Source organism: Dendropsophus ebraccatus, chromosome 4, assembly GCF_027789765.1.
Source record: "Dendropsophus ebraccatus isolate aDenEbr1 chromosome 4, aDenEbr1.pat, whole genome shotgun sequence".
Classification (NCBI taxonomy): domain Eukaryota; kingdom Metazoa; phylum Chordata; class Amphibia; order Anura; family Hylidae; genus Dendropsophus; species Dendropsophus ebraccatus.
The window spans coordinates 34,368,289-34,387,377 of NC_091457.1; the positions used below are offsets into that span (position 1 = coordinate 34,368,289).

Here is a 19,089-nt window from a genome sequence, read left to right on the forward strand (position 1 = left end):
AGTCCCCCATAATAATGACTTCCCCCTGCTTCGCTGCCACATCTATTTGTCTTATAAGAAGATTTTCTGACTCTTCTACTATACTTGGAGGTTTATAACTCACTCCTATAAGAATTTTATTATTCTTCGTCCCTTCCCTTATTTCTACCCAAAGAGATTCCACATTATCATCACTTATATCCTCCCGCAGAATGGGCTTAAGGCATGATTTAACATATAGACAGACCCCCTCCCCCTTTCTTATTTTTACGGTCATTTCTGAATAGACTATAACCCTGGATATTAACAGCCCAGTCATAACTCTCATCCAGCCATGTCTCGCTTATCCCCACTATATCATATTTCTCTTCAACCTTTATGAGTTCTAATTCCTCAGCTTTATTAGTGAGGCTTCGAGCATTAGTATACATACATTTAATATGTTTGTCCATATTCCCTTTCCTCTTGTCACTAGTGACTGTTCTAACCCCGCCCGCCGCTCCACCCCCAGTTCCATAATCTAGGACCAGCTCTCCATCTACTCTGTCTTCACTTACTATATTGTAGTTGCCCTCCCCCCCGGTCCCTAGTTTAAACACTCCTCCAACCTCTTAGCCATCTTCTCCCCCAGCACGGCTGCACCCTCCCAATTGAGATGCAGCCCATCCCTACCGTACAGCCTGTAACCGACCGAGAAGTCGGCCCAGTTCTCCATGAACCCAAACCCCTCTATCCTACACCAGCTCTTGAGCCACTTATTTACCTCCCTAATCTCCCGCTGTCTCTCAGGTGTGGCTTGTGGTACAGGTAATATTTCGGAGAATATCACCTTGGAGGTCCTAGTTTTAAGCTTCCTGCCTAAGTCCCTGAAATCGTTTTTAAGGACCCGCCACCTACCTCTAACTTTATCATTGGTGCCAATGTGCACCATGACTGCTGGGTCATCGCCAGCCCCTCCCAGTAATCTGTCAGCCCGATCCGCGATGTGACGAACTTGAGCGCCAGGAAGGCAACACACCGTTCGACGATCCCGGTCTTTGTGACAGATTGCCCTGTCTGTCCCCCTAATAATTGAGTCCCCCACTACCAGTACCTGCCTGGCCTGCCCTGAACTCCTGTTTCCCACCTTACTGGAGCAGACACCCCCCTGGCTTTCAGAGGCAGTGTCCTGCTGCAGCAATGCCACCCCTGAATTAACATCCCCCTCATCCGCCAATTTGGCAAACTTGTTGGGGTGTGCCAGATCAGGACTGGCCTCCCTCACACTCTTCCCTCTACCCCTTTTTCTAACTGTGACCCAACTAGCTGCCTCTTCCTCCTGTACTTCCATGCTATCACTCTCTCCCCCATCTACCCCTTGGAGCGCTTGCTCAGTGAGCAGCAGACCCCTTTCCAGTTTGCCAATGTATCTCAAACGTCGCAGCTGCTCATTTAGATCCAGGATCTGGGCTTCCAAACCAGCAACATGCACACATCTCCCACAATGGTATGCACCCTCGATCGGTTGATCAAGGATTGCATACATCGCACAAGATGTACATTGGGCCGCATTGTCAAACATGGCGCTCATTTTTATGGGGATATTATGTATAACTAAACAAAACAAAAACAACAAGCAACAAAAGCAAACAATGTATTCAGAAGCAAGTAAACAATTTGTTTTCCTCTAAAACTCCCCGAATCTAAAGTCCCATAATATTAAAGTCCCACACTTGAGACAAAAACACACTTTAGATAAAAAAAACTCGCACGCTCCAAAACTCGCTCACAAATACAATATAAAAAGCACTTAGCTTGCAGAGATTGCTGTTACTGGCTCCAGTGTTGGAAGAGCCACTTCACTTCCTTGATTTTAATCAGCTACCAGTGTGGCAAAACCGCAGAGAAGTGGTAATACATTGTATAGACACATCTATAAAACTTTTAATGTACTTTTAATAGAAACAAGTTTTCCTTATGTGGAGTTCCCCTTTAAGATAATTTTAAGTAGGGCTGTGGAGTCGGTGAGCCGCAGCTTCGACTCTTGAATTTTATCAGGCACTGACTCCTAACTCCGGCTACAGCTCCTTCATACATGGGTGGTCAGACACCAGGGGAGTTATTTATCACACAGGTGTACAGTAGATCTAGCTCAGCAGCATCAGTGTAATGTCCCACATGACCCTGGGGCGACTTCTGAGTGAAAAAGGCAAGAAGATTCTCGTGTAGGTGTGTTTGTGTGCGCACGCAGTTGATGCAGCTAGTCTCCGGCCATCATGTCCTGAAAAACTCAGAACTAGTGTTGAGATGATCTGTCAAAATGTTTGCCACTTTGCATGTTTGCCACTCTGCACTCTGCAGAAATTTGATGCCACCCTATTGCTGCCAGGAAAACATGGACATGACCATAGGTTGTATCCATGTTTTCCTGGCAGCCCTAGGGCAGCATCCAATTTCTGCAGCCACCGGTAATCAAATGTGTTCCAGTTGCCAAACTTGAACATTTTGACAGATCAGCTCAACACTACTCAGAACTAGACTAAATGGACAAGGTGGTCTTTTCTGTTTCTAACTAAATATTCACCATACACAAAGAGAAATTGCTAATAATGTCATATACCTGTGATATAGAGGTCACACATAGGCCCAGATTTATCAGCTCTCAGTCAGCGTCTGCGCTCTTGAATCGGCGGCCTTATAATGACTATATGCTCAGCTAGACAGTGACTACAGCTGTGTCCTGCCTCAGTCACTGATTGGTTGAGTGGGCCCATGACATCACATTATCGGCAGCCCGGCAGTGGATGAGCGATGACGCTGCACTGCGAGATGATCCTGTCACCATCTGCTCCCCCCTTGATTTTTCACTGTTGCTCAGAATACCCCTTTAATTGCTGCCTCTCTCTCTCTCTCTCAAACACACAGCATCCAGGAAGAGAACAGCACAGATCTGCCACATAGCTATTTGCTGTTGGGCACAGTCTTGGTAAGAGAGTCTTCAGAAGACTGGACCTGGAGTTCTGGTAAGTATAGATTTGGTTTACAGCATAATAACAAAAATAAATAAATAAATTAATGTAATTTGCAAACTTACTTTATTTCATGTTAGATATTGAAAGTTATAATGACAGGGATACTTTAAAGGGACTGTACCATCAGGCCTGGGCTGAAGCACTGGAGGCGGGCTGACCCACCCCTAGTGGGAGAAAACCTTCGTCCCTCTATGACACTGCTCCATTACGGGGGTTTCCTCCCATTGGGAGTGCCCGCCTCCAGTGCTTCAGCCCAGGCCTGATGGTACAGTCCCTTTAAACTGACAGCTCAGGTACATACATATCCTATATACATATCTGTGCTGTCAGTTTCCCAGGCTGCACTAACGATACAAGGATCATATGTGTGAACTCAGGCCCCTCGATTTGTTGTGCCGTGTAAATGGTATGCACCCTCGATCGGTTGATCAAGGATTGCATACATCGCACAAGATGTACATTGGGCCGCATTGTCAAACATGGCGCTCATTTTTATGGGGATATTATGTATAACTAAACAAAACAAAAACAACAAGCAACAAAAGCAAACAATGTATTCAGAAGCAAGTAAACAATTTGTTTTCCTCTAAAACTCCCCGAATCTAAAGTCCCATAATATTAAAGTCCCACACTTGAGACAAAAACACACTTTAGATAAAAAAAACTCGCACGCTCCAAAACTCGCTCACAAATACAATATAAAAAGCACTTAGCTTGCAGAGATTGCTGTTACTGGCTCCAGTGTTGGAAGAGCCACTTCACTTCCTTGATTTTAATCAGCTACCAGTGTGGCAAAACCGCAGAGAAGTGGTAATACATTGTATAGACACATCTATAAAACTTTTAATGTACTTTTAATAGAAACAAGTTTTCCTTATGTGGAGTTCCCCTTTAAGATAATTTTAAGTAGGGCTGTGGAGTCGGTGAGCCGCAGCTTCGACTCTTGAATTTTATCAGGCACTGACTCCTAACTCCGGCTACAGCTCCTTCATACATGGGTGGTCAGACACCAGGGGAGTTATTTATCACACAGGTGTACAGTAGATCTAGCTCAGCAGCATCAGTGTAATGTCCCACATGACCCTGGGGCGACTTCTGAGTGAAAAAGGCAAGAAGATTCTCGTGTAGGTGTGTTTGTGTGCGCACGCAGTTGATGCAGCTAGTCTCCGGCCATCATGTCCTGAAAAACTCAGAACTAGTGTTGAGATGATCTGTCAAAATGTTTGCCACTTTGCATGTTTGCCACTCTGCACTCTGCAGAAATTTGATGCCACCCTATTGCTGCCAGGAAAACATGGACATGACCATAGGTTGTATCCATGTTTTCCTGGCAGCCCTAGGGCAGCATCCAATTTCTGCAGCCACCGGTAATCAAATGTGTTCCAGTTGCCAAACTTGAACATTTTGACAGATCAGCTCAACACTACTCAGAACTAGACTAAATGGACAAGGTGGTCTTTTCTGTTTCTAACTAAATATTCACCATACACAAAGAGAAATTGCTAATAATGTCATATACCTGTGATATAGAGGTCACACATAGGCCCAGATTTATCAGCTCTCAGTCAGCGTCTGCGCTCTTGAATCGGCGGCCTTATAATGACTATATGCTCAGCTAGACAGTGACTACAGCTGTGTCCTGCCTCAGTCACTGATTGGTTGAGTGGGCCCATGACATCACATTATCGGCAGCCCGGCAGTGGATGAGCGATGACGCTGCACTGCGAGATGATCCTGTCACCATCTGCTCCCCCCTTGATTTTTCACTGTTGCTCAGAATACCCCTTTAATTGCTGCCTCTCTCTCTCTCTCTCAAACACACAGCATCCAGGAAGAGAACAGCACAGATCTGCCACATAGCTATTTGCTGTTGGGCACAGTCTTGGTAAGAGAGTCTTCAGAAGACTGGACCTGGAGTTCTGGTAAGTATAGATTTGGTTTACAGCATAATAACAAAAATAAATAAATAAATTAATGTAATTTGCAAACTTACTTTATTTCATGTTAGATATTGAAAGTTATAATGACAGGGATACTTTAAAGGGACTGTACCATCAGGCCTGGGCTGAAGCACTGGAGGCGGGCTGACCCACCCCTAGTGGGAGAAAACCTTCGTCCCTCTATGACACTGCTCCATTACGGGGGTTTCCTCCCATTGGGAGTGCCCGCCTCCAGTGCTTCAGCCCAGGCCTGATGGTACAGTCCCTTTAAACTGACAGCTCAGGTACATACATATCCTATATACATATCTGTGCTGTCAGTTTCCCAGGCTGCACTAACGATACAAGGATCATATGTGTGAACTCAGGCCCCTCGATTTGTTGTGCCGTGTAAATGGTATGCACCCTCGATCGGTTGATCAAGGATTGCATACATCGCACAAGATGTACATTGGGCCGCATTGTCAAACATGGCGCTCATTTTTATGGGGATATTATGTATAACTAAACAAAACAAAAACAACAAGCAACAAAAGCAAACAATGTATTCAGAAGCAAGTAAACAATTTGTTTTCCTCTAAAACTCCCCGAATCTAAAGTCCCATAATATTAAAGTCCCACACTTGAGACAAAAACACACTTTAGATAAAAAAAACTCGCACGCTCCAAAACTCGCTCACAAATACAATATAAAAAGCACTTAGCTTGCAGAGATTGCTGTTACTGGCTCCAGTGTTGGAAGAGCCACTTCACTTCCTTGATTTTAATCAGCTACCAGTGTGGCAAAACCGCAGAGAAGTGGTAATACATTGTATAGACACATCTATAAAACTTTTAATGTACTTTTAATAGAAACAAGTTTTCCTTATGTGGAGTTCCCCTTTAAGATAATTTTAAGTAGGGCTGTGGAGTCGGTGAGCCGCAGCTTCGACTCTTGAATTTTATCAGGCACTGACTCCTAACTCCGGCTACAGCTCCTTCATACATGGGTGGTCAGACACCAGGGGAGTTATTTATCACACAGGTGTACAGTAGATCTAGCTCAGCAGCATCAGTGTAATGTCCCACATGACCCTGGGGCGACTTCTGAGTGAAAAAGGCAAGAAGATTCTCGTGTAGGTGTGTTTGTGTGCGCACGCAGTTGATGCAGCTAGTCTCCGGCCATCATGTCCTGAAAAACTCAGAACTAGTGTTGAGATGATCTGTCAAAATGTTTGCCACTTTGCATGTTTGCCACTCTGCACTCTGCAGAAATTTGATGCCACCCTATTGCTGCCAGGAAAACATGGACATGACCATAGGTTGTATCCATGTTTTCCTGGCAGCCCTAGGGCAGCATCCAATTTCTGCAGCCACCGGTAATCAAATGTGTTCCAGTTGCCAAACTTGAACATTTTGACAGATCAGCTCAACACTACTCAGAACTAGACTAAATGGACAAGGTGGTCTTTTCTGTTTCTAACTAAATATTCACCATACACAAAGAGAAATTGCTAATAATGTCATATACCTGTGATATAGAGGTCACACATAGGCCCAGATTTATCAGCTCTCAGTCAGCGTCTGCGCTCTTGAATCGGCGGCCTTATAATGACTATATGCTCAGCTAGACAGTGACTACAGCTGTGTCCTGCCTCAGTCACTGATTGGTTGAGTGGGCCCATGACATCACATTATCGGCAGCCCGGCAGTGGATGAGCGATGACGCTGCACTGCGAGATGATCCTGTCACCATCTGCTCCCCCCTTGATTTTTCACTGTTGCTCAGAATACCCCTTTAATTGCTGCCTCTCTCTCTCTCTCTCAAACACACAGCATCCAGGAAGAGAACAGCACAGATCTGCCACATAGCTATTTGCTGTTGGGCACAGTCTTGGTAAGAGAGTCTTCAGAAGACTGGACCTGGAGTTCTGGTAAGTATAGATTTGGTTTACAGCATAATAACAAAAATAAATAAATAAATTAATGTAATTTGCAAACTTACTTTATTTCATGTTAGATATTGAAAGTTATAATGACAGGGATACTTTAAAGGGACTGTACCATCAGGCCTGGGCTGAAGCACTGGAGGCGGGCTGACCCACCCCTAGTGGGAGAAAACCTTCGTCCCTCTATGACACTGCTCCATTACGGGGGTTTCCTCCCATTGGGAGTGCCCGCCTCCAGTGCTTCAGCCCAGGCCTGATGGTACAGTCCCTTTAAACTGACAGCTCAGGTACATACATATCCTATATACATATCTGTGCTGTCAGTTTCCCAGGCTGCACTAACGATACAAGGATCATATGTGTGAACTCAGGCCCCTCGATTTGTTGTGCCGTGTAAAGGCACTGCAAACAAGTGCCAATCTCGGTAATTGGCAGTTTGGGGCCCCCGTGTCCGACAAATTGTCACATCTAAAAAGACCCTAACAGCATGGAAACTATACACATTTATTCTGCTGTAAAGAGTTTTTATTTAATAAATTTTATTTATACAATCCACAATTTAGTTTTTTTTAGATCTCAAAGAATTTAGTAATCCCCATAGTGAAAATTTTCTGCAGGAGCTATAGCTCAGAATACTAAAGCCTCAACATACAATCACAGTGCTATTTGCTCTACAATATATTATTTTAATATGGACAATAATCTATAGTAGGAATAGCATAAATAGCAATTAGAAAATTACCATAATATACATAATACAGAAGAGCAGAGCTTACTGTGTCCATGCAGCCAGCAATGTGTTCTCATCTCAGCAGCACACGGCATATGCTCAGAGTTTCTGGCACACAGTGCTAGATCAACAAGTTTAACCTGCCCTACTTACTTAAAACACACCTGAGTTACTTAACTCTTTTCCCTGTAAGGCACACTTGAGGTAAATCGCTATGCTTTATTTAAAGGTTTATTCAGACAGTGCAGTCAAATCACAAATTTATACAGGACAATCATGGTAAAAAAAAATGCACCATGCGAATAAATCCTAAAACAATGAAAGTTCTAAGCCTTTCTTTGCACATTCTTTATTATTTTAAGTCTGAAACAAAAAACCTGCAGCTATTCATTTTGTGATATTATTTTTTTTTTTACTGCAGTTTTTTTTCCAAAAGAGTTTTACGTTCCATTACCAGTAGCCACAAGAAGTTGTCGGTAACGTTGTGTGGCTATTGGGAGAGAACTGGTGGTGTGGTTATCATGGTATTCAGAACGCAGTCTTTGGAAACCAGGGCCGTGTAATAGAGCCCTGTAAGTGTAGTGACACTCTCACTCCAGGCTCCTGAAGTCACAGACCTGTGCATATGTGATTATGACCACAGTGAGCTACAATCATGTTCTCACATTTTGAGGTGCAACTACCTAAATGACTTTTTTTAATTTTTAAAGTAACTGCCTTTCATGAAATAAAATATTTTTAAGCACCTTTGCATGTGAGGCGCTGTGGCTTAGTTGGTTAAAGCGCCTGTCTAGTAAACAGGAGATCCTGAGTTCGAATCTCAGCAGTGCCTTCTAGTTTTAACCCCTCCAGTCTCCAATGCTAAGGACTCTGCTACGTAAATAAAAATGTACTCACAACAGCCACCCCCTGCAGATCTTTGCAGCAGTAAATGTGCCAATGCCATTAGCATTCAAAAGGAGCAGGAAGTATAAAGGAAGATGCTGTAACTCTTCCTGCTGCATTCAATGGCTTTGGTTAAAAAGTTAATTTCTGCTACAGAAAAGCTGCAATATTTGTGTTGCGTGGTCATACCCTAGATAGGGGCATAACTGAAGGTTAATGGTCCCTATGCAAATGCTTGACTTGAGCCCTCTCTTCATCTATGGTCTTATAAATATGCTGTCTTCAATATAGACAGACAGATCATTTTTAGAGATGAGCGAACCTCTAGCATGCTCGAGTCCATCCGAACCCGAACATTCAGTATTTGATTAGCGGTGGCTGCTGAACTTGGATAAAGCCCTAAGGCTATGTAGAAAACATGGATATAGTCATTGGCTGTATCCATGTTTTCCAGACAACCTTAGGGCTTTATCCAACTTCAGCAGCCACCACTAGTCAAATGCCGAACAATCGGGTTCGGATGGACTCGAGCATAATCGTACCCAGAGAGTGGTGGTCAATGATTCCTACTCCGAATGGTCCCCGGTAATAAGTGGTGTACCCCAAGGGTCAGTACTGGGCCCTCTTCTGTTTAACTTGTTTATTAATGATATTGAGAATGGAATTAACAGCAATGTTTCTATCTTTGCAGATGACACCGAGCTTTGTAGTACAGTACAGTCTATGGAGGATGTGCAGATGTTACAGGATGACTTAGACACACTGAGTGTTTGGGCGTCCACTTGGCAAATGAGGTTCAATGTGGATAAATGTAAAGTTATGCACCTGGGTACTAATAACCCGCATGCATCATATGTCCTAGGGGGAGTTACTCTGGGAGAGTCGCTGATGGAGAAGGATCTGGGTGTACTTGTAGATAATAGACTACAGAACAGCACACAATGTCAGTCAGCTGCTTCTAAGGCCAGCAGGATATTGTCATGCATTAAAACAGGCATGGACTCTCGGGACAGGGATATAATATTACCGCTTTATAAAGCTTTGGTGCGGCCCCATCTGGAGTATGCTGTCCAGTTTTGGAACCCGATTCATAAAAAGGATGTTCTAGAGCTGGAGAGGGTACAAAGACGGGCAACTAAACTAATAAGGGGAATGGAGCATCTTAGTTATGAGGAGAGATTAAAAGAATTACATTTGTTTAGTCTGGAGAAGAGACGTTTAAGGGGAGATATGATTAACTTATTTTAATATATAAATGGCCCCTACAAGAGATATGGGGAAAAGATGTTCCAGGTAAAACCCCCTCAAAGGACAAGGGGGCACTGCCTCCGCCTGGAGAAAAAAAGGTTCAATCTCCGGAGGCGACAAGTCTTCTTTACCATGAGAACTGTGAATCTGTGGAACAGTCTACCACAGGATCTGGTCAAAGCAAAAACAGTAGAGGGCTTCAAAACCGGCCTAGACAAGTTCTTAGAGCAAAATAATATAAATGCATATGTATAGAACCTATCGCCCCTCCCCCTTCCCTGTATCCATCCCCTCCTTGGTTGAACTTGATGGACATGTGTCTTTTTTCAACCGTATTAACTATGTAACTATGTAACTATTAACTATGCTCCAGGTTCGCTCATCTCTAATACTTTTGCTTATGGTAAGATAAGCTGCCACAAGAGGTAAGAGGTGCAAGCCCCTGTAGACGTATGTAACTGTGTAGCTCGCCCTGGCCATAGCTATGATTAGCAAAAGCAATCTATATAATAAGTAGAGATGAGCGAACCTCGAGCATGCTCGAGTTGATCCGAACCCGATCGTTCGGCATTTGATTAGTGGTGGCTGCTGAAGTTGGATAAAGCTCTAAGGTTGTCTTGAAAACATGGATACAGCCAATGACTATATCCATGTTTTCTACATAGCCTTAGGGCTTTATCCAACTTCAGCAGCCACCGCTAATCAAATACCGAACGTTCGGGTTCAGATCGACTCGAACCCGAACCCGGTTCGCTCATCTCTAATGCTGAACGATCGGGTTCGGATGGACTTGAGCATGCTCGAGGTTCGCTTATCTCTAATAATAAGTTAAAAATCCTTCAGTTTTAACCCTTGTTGGTGAACAGCAAAGACAGATAACTAATTGAGAGGAAGGGGTTAACACACCTTTCTTAACTCCACTGCTCCTGTCAGTGCAGTTTCTTGTTTTATGACTTCTTTGGCCTCTAACCTGTGTGGCACCTCCTGTCTTACTTCTGTCAGACCACACAGACCTCTACACTGCCTCAGGGCTGAATTTTAGCAGGTCAGACATAAGCGGTCAACCTTAAAGAGGTGAAGGGGGCCCCCCTGATTTATGGGCCCAGTTGCAGCTGCACCCTCTGTGACTCCTATAGCTATTTGACTATCCTGAACACCAAAAAGGTTCAGAATTTGCCCATAATAAGGTGAGAATTCCAGTATCAGAATGTTTGTTTTAAAGAGACTGAGATTATATTTGCATTGCATATATCAAACAGTGCTCCAAACTGGAGTTTATAAGTGTGACCTACGTTCATATAGCACATACCGACCTACAGTGCCGCCTGAAGATGTGAAAATGTACCCAAAATTTGGGAAGGCCCCAGCGAGATTTGAACTCGCGACCCCTGGTTTACAAGACCAGTGCTCTAACCCCTGAGCTATGGAGCCATATATACTGCTTTCCAGGTAGTACTTTTTACTTTTGCATTCAATTAAAACAGTGCAAGAATCTGCCTCTAGTCAAAACCCAAACACACAAAAGACATAATAATGGGACCAGGGACCACTACCGCAAAGACTTTATTATGCAGTTCAAGTTATAGTGAGATAGATTTTTTTTTCTACATCATAGATTCATATTGAAGACATGAAAACTATGGAAAAAGACATTGTATACAATGGACTGAACACTTTAACAGGACTCCCTGCATCATAATCCATTATGGTTCAGTGAGCTGCCAAAGCTCTACTCTGGAACAGCCAAAGCTCTACGCTACGAAACTAGCAAAGCCGTGTCAGTTTAGTAGTGTACTGCTGTAGGCATTCAGGAGCTCACTGCATCATAATGAATTATGATGCAGGGAGTTCCATTAGAAATAGTGTTCAGTTTGTGATATACAACCAGTATAAACCACAGACCTTTGAATCCAGCCTTTGGCTTTGGCCCATCACAGACAGCAATAAAAGAGTAAGCTGGTGTATGTTATCTGATGGCATTTGGCAAGTATGATTGTACTGGCTATAAGTAGGCTTTTTATATTCTTTTGATAATCTGTTTTACATCATCTTTTATTGTTTTAAAAGATGCTTAATAATACAATCATTTATTTATTTACGTGTGCATTATGTTAATCAGTGGGTGGGCCCAGAAGGGGGTAGGACCCTTACATTTAAAAGCTACTGGTGTATTAGATGATTGTATGCTTGAGAAAAGCTTCATATTATTGAGAGGCCGAAACTTTTCATTTAAACAAAAATCATTTTTTATTTTTGATATGTTACATTGTCTGGTTTTATCCTGCTGGCTGAGAAGGATTCTGGCTAAGTTGCACATCACTTGTGCTGATTGCCTGAAAGGAGTACGCCGGCCCATAGAATTGTGTTTATGGAGCCGGCAGAAATGCGTGCGGCCGTGCGCGCGGACAGACAGCGGAATTCGCCGACATTATCCGCCAGAATTCCTCAGTATGAAGCCACCCATAGTGTTGAAATAAAAGCAATGTAAGCATATACCCTTTTTCCAAGGGGTGTCATGAGGGAAAAGGGTTGGGAAATGCTGTATTAGACAATAAAAAAATTCCATAGACCTCAAAAGAAAAAAAACAAGATGTTAGCACCATAACTCAAGATCTATGGGTTACCTGGCTCCTAGCATTTGTTTTTTGAATTTTTTTTCAACATCTCTAGTCTTAGTTTTCCCACTATCTTTCTCAACACGAAATCCGCTGCGGATCCATTATGCGTGATCGCACCTTAAAGGTCCTATTACACGAAAATTATCGGCTATACTTGGCCCAATAATCGTTCCGGCAGATAATCGTTTGGTGTAATAGGACATGTACAATGTCAGCTGATTGTGGTCTTTGAACATGTTGATATTACACGATGATGTCAGCGACAGTCTGTTGCTTGTCGCTCTGAGCAATAGAAGCGGCAGCAGACCTCTCCCACCGCTCCCCGCTCACGCTCTGCGCAATAGCACAGGCAGTGAGTGGGGAACAAGGGGGAAATGAGCCCTGAAAGGTCGGTGCTCACTCCACCGCCGACACCCCTGCCCAAACCCCCCTCCCCCCCTAATATCGTTCAGAGCTAAAATAATTTGTTATGTCATGTGGTGTTCAAGGAATGAATAGACATGAAGACATCACACTTTTCGTAGATTAGTAATGCTTCCCTTAACTGCATTGAGTAAAGAGATATGGCTTTATATTGAAGATGATGATTTTTTAATTGACAAAACAAAAGCATTTGAGCGTTTTAGCACTAGAACAGGAGACAAAATAATAAGAAGCCTTAGGTTCCACCGAGATTTGAACTCGGATCGCTGGATTCAAAGTCCAGAGTGCTAACCATTACACCATGGAACCCCTGGCTTACTGTATCCTGACTGGCTTGTAGATAAAATTCATAGTCTATCACACAATCTAGTTTTCCCAGTCCATTTCAGTTCAGTATGCATTGTCATAAATTGATCTACATAAATTATAAAACAAAAAAAATATATATATTAACCACTGCCTTTTTAGATTTAAAATTTTCAAAAAGAGGCTTAAGAAATTCAACAGCTTTTTCCTTTGTAAATACAAATTTACATTAAAATGCATTATTCATCCGAATTCCTTTAAGTGCAAATTATACATTTAAAATTCTAATCAAGCGGTTTCTACAAAGCTGTAACCACCACTACCACCACTGATGTCCCCAGAGGGATACACAGACGCTAAATCTTTAAAGTAATTATCTTTCAAAAAACATACACATATTTAAAAAAAAATTATTAAAAGACATTCAAAAAATGTATTTTAAAATATATAGTAAAAAAAAAAACAACTACTGAGGGTGGCAAAAGATTGACCCCGACGTGATTTGAACACGCAACCTTCTGATCTGGAGTCAGACGCGCTACCGTTGCGCCACGAGGTCAGCTGTTACAGTAAGTGCATTAATATTATCTCCGGGAGAGAGAAGTCACAGCCAGATTTCTCTGGCAGCTGCTTAACCATCCCCTCCACACAGGGGCGTAGCTAAAGGCTGATGGGCCCTGGTGCAAAATTTTAGCTTGGGGCCCCCCCATCTCCCCCCGATCAGGCAAAGTCATATCTAACGTTATATCCAATTACTCTAATGTGCCACCATGTTCTAATGCCCTGTCACTGCCTCCACCTCATGTACTGCACTACTGCCCCCTATAGATAATGGACTGTACTGTGTCATTGTCTAATCATTGTATTCCAATCTTTGACTCTACAGCTGAAAAACTACAACTCTCATCATGAACTGCCAGTTGGAAACGATGGGGGTTGTAGTGCTGCAACCTGAAGAGCCATATGCTGCAAAACTACAACTCCCATTATAAACTGTCAGCAGGGCACGATGAAGTTTGAACTTCTGCAACCTGGAGAAGTCACCTGATATCACCTGCAGTCCTATGTAAAACCACAGATAACAGTGATATCCCTCTGAGTACAGATAATGTAGTAGTCACCTGCAGTCCTATGTAACACCACAGATAACAGTGATATCTCTCTGAGTACAGATAATGTAGTAGTCATCTGCAGTCCTATGTAACACCACAGATAATGCAGTGATATCTCTGAGTACAGATAATGTAGTAGATGTCTCCTGCAGTCCTATGTAACACTACAGATAACACAGTGATATCTCTGAGTACAGATAATGTAGTAGATGTCACCTGCAGTCCTATGTAACACCACAGATAACACAGTGATATCTCTGAGTACAGATCATGTAGTAGATGTCCCCTGCAGTCCTATGTAACAGCACAGATAACACAGTGATATCTCTGAGTACAGATAATGTAGATGCAGCACAAGCTGGAGCTCAACGCGGTAAAGATACGGCCATAGGACACAGCTTGGGCCGCCAAGGCAGATGTCTGGAGGAGGGGGCGCTGGTACTTGCTGTCATCTGATTAGGTAAGAGGCCCAATCAGATGACGCGGGCGCAGCGGGACAGATTAGCGCAGTGCTTCCCAACCTTTTCCACCTCGGGGCACCCCTACTAAATGATGTTCTACAAAATAAGAAAACCGTCATACAGTGACTCACAGGTGACGTCTTCTTTGATCTGAGGCGTCACTTTCCCTTTTCCTCTCCACCCGGCCCAGTCCTCCATGATGATTCCTTCCAGATACGTTTCATCCCCTTAGAACCTGCGAGACAAACAATTTAGGCTCCGCACATTTCTAGCAACTTCCTTCCCTTCCTCCCCCTTCTGTAGGCTCCCATAGTAACTGCGCTGTTTGGTGTAATGTGCAGTAAAGTGAGTAGGAATGTGGGATGCCCCCTGTATGTAGGATTCCCTGCTGTGCCCCCATGAGCTAATAATGGCCCCAGAGGTGCCCCCATACAATAATAATGCCCCCAGAGGTGCCCCCATGAACTAATAATGCCCCCAGAGGTGCCCCCATGAGCTAATAATGCCCCCAGAGGTGGCCCCCATGAGCTAATAATGCCCCCAGAGGTGCCCCCATGAACTAATAATGCCTCCAGAGGTGCCCCCATGAACTAATAATGCCTCCAGAGGTGCCCCCATGAACTAATAACGCCCCCAGAGTTGCCCCCTATGAACTAATAATGCCCCCAGAGGTGCCCCCATGAGCTAATAGTGCCCCCAGAGGTGCCCCCATGAGCTAATAGTGCCCCCAGAGGTGCCCCCATGAACTAATAATGCCCCCAGAGGTGCCCCCATGAGCTAATAATCCCCCCAGAGTTGCCCCCATCAACTAATAATGCCCCCAGAGGTGCCCCCATGAGCTAATAATGCCTCCAGAGGTGCCCCCATGAGCTAATAATGCCCCCAGAGTTGCCCCCATCAACTAATAATGCCCCCAGAAGTGCCCCCATGAGCTAATAATGCCTTCAGAGGTGCCGCCATGAACTAATAACGCCCCCAGAGTTGCCCCCTATGAACTAATAATGCCCCCAGAGGTGCCCCCATGAGCTAATAGTGCCCCCAGAGGTGCCCCCATGAGCTAATAGTGCCCCCAGAGGTGTCCCCATGAACTAATGCCCCCAGAGGTGCCCCCATGAGCTAATAATGCCCCCAGAGTTGCCCCCATCAACTAATAATGCCCCCAGAGGTGCCCCGATGAGCTAATAATGCCCCCAGAGGTGGCCCCCATGAGCTAATAATGCCCCTAGAGGTGCCCCCATGAGTTAATAATGCCCCAGAGGTGGCCCCCATGAGCTAATAATGCCCCTAGAGGTGCCCCCATGAGTTAATAATGCCCCAGAGGTGGCCCCCATGAACTAATAACGCCCACAGAGTTGCCCCCTATGAACTAATAATGCCCCCAGAGGTGCCCCCATGAACTAATAATGCCCCCAGAGGTGCCCCCATACAATAATGATGCCCCCAGAGGTGCCCCCATGAGCTAATAGTGCCCCCAGAGGTGCCCCCAAAGAACTAATAATGCCCCCAGAGGTGCCCCCATGAACTAATAATGCCCCCAGAGGTGCCCCCATACAATAATAATGCCCCCAGAGGTGCCCCCATGAGCTAATAGTGCCCTCAGAGGTGTCACAAGTGGCAAGGGGGGCCGTGCGGGCCCCCCTAGCGTAGGGGCCCGGTCGCCATGGCGACCCCAGCGACCCCTATAGCTACGCCACTGCCTCCACATAGAGAACAGAGGATCACTTTACTATGGCCAAAGTTCTTGTGTGCAGGAAAGATGGGAGAGATAACTGAACTGTTTGGCCATCTTTTATTAAAGGTGTATGGCCACGTTAAGAAATAGAGTTTTTTCACTTTAAAGGAGAAGTTTGGCAAAAGTATTTTAATATGTTATTACTTATAGAAAGTTAGACAAATTCCTAATGTACATTAATTATGGGAAATGCACATATACTGCAATTTACCTTAATTTAGTAGATCATGGAGACTTCAAATTCTCTGAAATACCGTGACGTCACGAATCAGGTGTAATTCCAATGGAGTGTCCAGCCGGCGGCGCACTATATATAGAATTCAATGAGTACTATTGACTTCTATATATATACTGCGCCCCTGATAGACACTCTATTAAATCAATGATGGGGGAGTAGCAGATAATGGGGGAGTAGTACCAGGGCCATGCCCATCACCAATTTGCCCCCCCCCGCTGCCGCCACATATGCTCTGTACTACTTCCCCATCATCTGCTCATACTATGAGCAGATGATGGGGAAGTAGTACCAAGGCTATGCCCATCACCGCCGATGCCGAGCCTGCCAATGATCCTGGAGCAGCACTCCGGAGCTCCGCATCACTATTCCCGGGGCCTACTTCCTCCATTAGACCGGGGCCTCAATTACAGCACCGGATCTGCCCAGACCCCCCGCGCCGCCGCTGATGCCTGCCCCTGCTGTCACTCACGCTGCATACCTCCCCAGGTCGCAGCTCCAGCGTGCCGAACGGGTCCGCTGCTGTAATTGAGGCCCCGGTCTCAGGAAAGAAGTAGGCCCCGGGAATAGTGATCTGGAGCTCCGGAATGCTGCTCAGGATCAGTAGCAGGCTCGGCATCGGCGGCGGCGGCGGTGATGGGGATAGCCCTGGTACTACTTCCCCATCATCTGCTCATAGTATGAGCAGATGATGGGGAAGTAGTACAGAGCATATGTGGCGGCAGCGGGTGGGCCAGATTGGTGATGGGCATGGCCCTGATACTACTCCCCCATCATCTGCTTATGTCTAACTTTCCATAATTAATAACATATTTAAAAATACTTTTGTCCGGAGTTGTCCTTTAAGCTAGGTTCACATAGTCTTTTTAATGTCCGTGTAACATTTCCATTATATGGAAAAAAAAGGGATGCCAAAACAGATAGTAAAAACAGATGCAGTTAAATGCCATTTTTTATTTTTGCATACACAAAAACGTGGTTGACTACAGCTTTCCGTACATTAAAATGAAATATTTAAAAATGGGTACAGTGATACGGATGCAAAAGCGCAGTGTAAAACTACCCTTACCTCTCAACAAAATGGAGTGACTCTACAAAATTAAACTATCCACCGACGAGGATGGGATTCGAACCCACGCGTGCAGAGCACAATGGATTAGCAGTCCATCGCCTTAACCACTCGGCCACCTCGTCTAAGTAGGGGCCCACCTGAATGTGCGTTCTCGTGTAACTCCAGGTAGACAGTTCTGCACAAGAAATTACCTACATCATTTGTATACTTTTTTTGCAATCCATTTAGCGCTATCAATTTTCAACTGGGTTTTTCTGCACCAAATAAAGTACCATCTCATAGACAGTAATTTTTTTCATATATCACCATCTGCAGTACTACTTTGTAGCACAGCAAATGAAACAAGATTCTTTTGTACAAACTAATTTTTTTTTTTTTACAAACTAAAAAGTGGAGATGCCGGGGATTGAACCCGGGGCCTCACACATGCGAAGCGTGCGCTCTACCACTGAGCTACATCCCCATATGTTCCATTGGCTCTTTTCAGAAAAAAAATGCATACTCCATCAGGGCAATTTATGCATTTTCCAAACAGTATATTGCACTTTCTGCTACAAGGACACACACAGTAGATAGTAGATACAGTAACATTTGCAATATGAGACAACCTTAAATACATGTTTCATACACAAGGTGGCAGTATTGTATAACCAGAAATCGTGTCTGCTAAAAGACTATAATGTTTTATAGGTTATCAAACTAGTCTTTTCTACAGATAAAAATAAATTTAAATAATAAGTGTGTCCTTCTCTTTTTTTCACACTAATTTACAACACATGGTAACATGCATACACGTTAAAAGGGAAAACAGATGCAAAAATGGATGCTGCTGTATATCATTTTGCTGAATCCATTTCCCACTGACTAACACTGAAAAATATAAACACAGATAAAAACATTAATTTTTTTTAGGTACACAAAAAAAACACACTACCTTTCTGCACTCACTATGCTGCCTGACACCAGACATACATACACTGCTGGCAGCACATACACACTCCCCCAGCGTCTTACTCCCTCACTGTTCTACTGTTTCCTCTGTCCCAAGTGCTCCTGGTGACTTGGAGGAGGCCTCCTGCTTCAGGCCTTCAGTAAAGGAGACGAGGGAGGCCATGTGATCTGTACAGGGCCTAATAATGAGCAGGCAAAACCGGTGCTTCCTGTGGGTGTGGGGTCAAAATGCTGACTACACACCTAATGAAGTCACTTGTCAAGTGTTCTTTCTCTACTGGCCCCCAAGGGGAAGAGCTGTATTTTATGCTGCCCTAGGCATTTTTAGTGCGCGCAAGAGGAAAGCGCACAGAGGCCTCTTGCTGCACCACACACATGGCGTCCACCATCTTTGAATGGTCTTCACTGCCCACAGCCACAGACACCCCAGGAGCCACAGGTACTGAGATTTGGGCACA

The 19,089-nt window shown here is 44.3% G+C and overlaps 1 protein-coding gene and 6 non-coding genes across 8 annotated transcripts in view; 1 reads left to right on the forward strand and 6 right to left on the reverse strand.

The window, feature by feature from the left end:
• LOC138788039 (synaptotagmin-1-like) overlaps positions 1 to 7,682 on the reverse strand; it is a 55,927-nt gene extending 48,245 nt beyond the window's left edge. The window contains exon 1 of one of the 2 annotated variants that reach the window (XM_069965495.1): positions 7,635 to 7,682. The gene's annotated coding sequence lies outside the window, so the exon portion shown is untranslated. The other variant, XM_069965496.1, reaches the window with a different exon arrangement.
• A 664-nt stretch (positions 7,683 to 8,346) lies between these two features.
• Positions 8,347 to 8,420, forward strand: TRNAT-AGU (transfer RNA threonine (anticodon AGU)). Its single transcript has one exon. It is a non-coding gene; the product is annotated as a tRNA-Thr (tRNA).
• A 2,659-nt stretch (positions 8,421 to 11,079) lies between these two features.
• On the reverse strand, positions 11,080 to 11,152 carry TRNAT-UGU (transfer RNA threonine (anticodon UGU)). Its single transcript has one exon. It is a non-coding gene; the product is annotated as a tRNA-Thr (tRNA).
• Positions 11,153 to 12,999: 1,847 nt separating this feature from the next.
• On the reverse strand, positions 13,000 to 13,071 carry TRNAQ-UUG (transfer RNA glutamine (anticodon UUG)). The gene has a single exon. It is a non-coding gene; the product is annotated as a tRNA-Gln (tRNA).
• Positions 13,072 to 13,555: 484 nt separating this feature from the next.
• TRNAW-CCA (transfer RNA tryptophan (anticodon CCA)) lies at positions 13,556 to 13,627 on the reverse strand. Its single transcript has one exon. It is a non-coding gene; the product is annotated as a tRNA-Trp (tRNA).
• A 4,093-nt stretch (positions 13,628 to 17,720) lies between these two features.
• Positions 17,721 to 17,802, reverse strand: TRNAS-GCU (transfer RNA serine (anticodon GCU)). Its single transcript has one exon. It is a non-coding gene; the product is annotated as a tRNA-Ser (tRNA).
• Positions 17,803 to 18,071: 269 nt separating this feature from the next.
• Positions 18,072 to 18,143, reverse strand: TRNAA-CGC (transfer RNA alanine (anticodon CGC)). Its single transcript has one exon. It is a non-coding gene; the product is annotated as a tRNA-Ala (tRNA).
• Positions 18,144 to 19,089: the final 946 nt, after the last annotated feature.